Source organism: Cebus imitator, unplaced genomic scaffold, assembly GCF_001604975.1.
Source record: "Cebus imitator isolate Cc_AM_T3 unplaced genomic scaffold, Cebus_imitator-1.0 Scaffold431, whole genome shotgun sequence".
In the NCBI taxonomy this organism is placed as follows: domain Eukaryota; kingdom Metazoa; phylum Chordata; class Mammalia; order Primates; family Cebidae; genus Cebus; species Cebus imitator.
In genome coordinates this window covers 450,566-452,797 of record NW_016107746.1, presented here as the reverse complement: position 1 = coordinate 452,797, position 2,232 = coordinate 450,566, and the positions used below count along the sequence as shown (strand labels likewise).

The window sequence follows — 2,232 nt, the reverse complement described above, 5'->3', positions numbered from 1 at the left end:
GATCTCTTGACCTCGTGATCCACCCGCCTCGGCCTCCCAAAGTGCTGGGATTACAGGCTTGAGCCACCGCGCCTGGCCCTAGTTTTTATCTTTCTTTGATAGATAGCAGAAGATGGAGTCTGCAGAAAGCACTACAGTCATATTCTGGGACTTCAATGATCACTGTTATTTGGCTAAAGATAAGTGTTGTGATAGTACTTTTATTTAAAATATCTAAAATTTTATGGACATTTTCCATTTCTAGGGATGGATGAGAACATTAATTAGAAGAAAACAAATCTTCCACGTTAAGCCCATTTCTGTCTACTTCAATTAAATAGATATACACAAACTTTTTATTTTAGGTTGTAATCACTAGTAAATTGCTGGAATATTGATTAGATTATCTAGTAAATAAATTGTCAGCTATTGTTTAAAATAATGGGTTGTAGCCTAGTTATTTTCGTGAACTAAATGTCCAGTTCAATTGACTATGAGGCAAATGTGAGCAATTCCTTAGCACACTAATAACTGAGCAGCCCAGGAGAGTTAATTTGTCATTTAAAAAAAAGCATGTGTTAGAAGTTAAAAAAAAAATTAAAGTGAAATATTTATTTATTATATCAATTCTTCAAGGCTGAGCTAACAGCAGCCACATAAATATTCAGACTTTTGGAATGTGGTGGGTGAAGGAGCCAGATGCTGAAACTGGAAAGATGAGTCTGTGAGAACGCATCAGCCCACATGACTCAGCCTCCTCCACTCTGGGCTGGTTGCATGGCTGTGAAGAGGTAAGCCTGCATCCTTATCTGGACCAGTGTGAGCGTCACTAGCACGGTTAATTTGATGCCTGCTAGAGGAGCCATTTGACCTAGTTAGAAGAGCAGAGAGAACACTTATCCAACACTTCAGAGCCCTGTTTCTTCAGTGCCCCATGAGTTCTCCCTCAAGGTAGGCAAGATGAGATTTCAGAAAAGAATGTGGGCTCCCATCATTCACATTTTAGGATTTGTAAATGTCATATAGCCAGAAAAAAAATCTAATTCAGCTTTCATTTTTAGAAATGTGAAGACACATTAAATGACTTGCCAAACATTGCCTTACTAGATTGTGGCAAGGCCAGAACTGAGATTCAGATATTTTAATTTGCTGTTCAGCATTATGACTACATGGGAAAATACGTAAACTTTGATGTCCTCTGCTTCATCAAAGATGAAGCCTAACCCACTATTAGGAAGCAATTATATCAATCTCTGTGAATTGTCTCTTTAAAAAGTTACCTTCTGGATTTAAAATTCAGAATAATTCCCAATGATGTCATTATGAGTTTGGCAGGTACCATCTACACAACTTTGCTGCAATATGTTCAGGTAAAATCATCTCCCACATTAGATTAACATGCTTGTGAATACTGTGGAGACTTTTTTAGAAGAGAATTTATGGCAATAAACTGGTTCAATCCCCTACCCCAAATCCCTTCCCTCCCTCCTTCCCTTCTTTCTTTCTTTTTTCCTTCTTTCTTTCTTTCTTTCTTTCTTTCTTTCTTTCTTTCTTTCTTTCTTTCTTTCTTTCTTTCTTTCTTTCTTTCTTTCTTTCTTTCTTCTTTCTTTCTTTTTTTCCTTTTCTTTTTCTTTTAGCTTTCTGTAGCTGTAGCTGGCCTCCTTGGGTACTAAGCATATTGCAGGGAAAATAGAATTAAGTTTGGCTCTCAAATTCCTGGGTAATTTTACAAGGTCATAACTGTCATTTTGGAAGCAGGCAAAGACATATCCCAAGTCAGCTAAAAAAGCGACATTTTGAGCAAATTTTACAACACCCTTGCCACTTTGCAATCCCCAGCCTGTGGAGAGTATCAGAAACATTATAAAAAGACATAGGAGTCCACGTGTGCCATGTGGCCTCCCACTTCAAGGTGCTGATCTTGAGAGATTTCTTTTTAAAGGCTTCTGTCTAGGAACTCTGTGACCTTTGGAAATGGGTTTTTGTCATCTGAGTACATAAAGAAGTAGGGTCTGAAGTATCTGGACTTCTTAAAATGAAAAAAAAGCGGATCTCCCTTAATATACACTATAAATTAATTAAATATCAAAATACAAAAAACCAACAGCTCAACTAGAATAAACATTTAAGAAAAAACTTTCTAATTAAAAAGTGAATGAAAATCAGCCTATGGCCCTACACATTCATATGCCATGTGTAAAAACTATAAAAACCAAAACAGCTAAAAAACCAAACAAATAAAATGGTATATTT

At 36.5% G+C, this 2,232-nt stretch overlaps 1 protein-coding gene and 1 pseudogene across 1 annotated transcript in view; one reads left to right on the top strand and one right to left on the bottom strand.

Annotated features, from left to right (window-relative positions):
- LIPM (lipase family member M) overlaps positions 1-2,232 on the bottom strand; it is a 33,068-nt gene that overhangs the window by 18,857 nt on the left and 11,979 nt on the right. The window lies entirely within an intron of this gene.
- The window catches only part of LOC108290323, a 17,667-nt pseudogene continuing 16,158 nt past the window's right edge, over positions 724-2,232 (top strand).